Source organism: Tupaia chinensis, unplaced genomic scaffold (genome assembly GCF_000334495.1).
Source record: "Tupaia chinensis unplaced genomic scaffold, TupChi_1.0 Scaffold143851_1, whole genome shotgun sequence".
In the NCBI taxonomy this organism is placed as follows: domain Eukaryota; kingdom Metazoa; phylum Chordata; class Mammalia; order Scandentia; family Tupaiidae; genus Tupaia; species Tupaia belangeri.
This window is the reverse complement of record NW_006203702.1, coordinates 337-925: the sequence shown is the minus strand read 5'-3', so window position 1 is coordinate 925 and position 589 is coordinate 337.

Here is a 589-nt window from a genome sequence, read left to right as displayed (position 1 = left end):
CTATCTTGCTCTCTTTGGTGAGTGCATTTGCCCTACAGCATAAACTGAAAAGAAATGTTATTTTGACTAGTCACAACCACTAAACATTCCAAAAGGAAAACGCAGTGAATGAAAGAAGCTATAAATGTGGAAAACTACTGCAGGATAAATTTCCAAACTAGACCCAGATGTTTGCTTTCTTCTCACTTTTAAAATGTCCAATGAGTCCTAAGTAAATAATAATAATAAAATAATCTGTTGTTAAGTGTTCTGTGGTCAGTATGAAGACTAAAGGGGATTTCATTTTCTCACCATAACCACAGAAATAAAACAGATTACCTACTAAATGCCATAGAATAATAAAGAAAAACAAAGTTGGCATTGGATTTAGTTTGGGACGTTTCCAGAAGCATTTGATAACCAATGTACTGTAGCAGAAGACAGGCATATGAATATCTTGTTTGAAAGGGCTGTTGTAATCTCTCTTGCATTTTTTCTGTTCTCTTCCCTTAACCTTCCTGAAGTGAAATAAGGGGAGAACAGACTTAATATTTTTATGTTACTGAATTCTTCTCCCCTGCTGTCCTTGCCAAGTATACTGCCCTCAGCT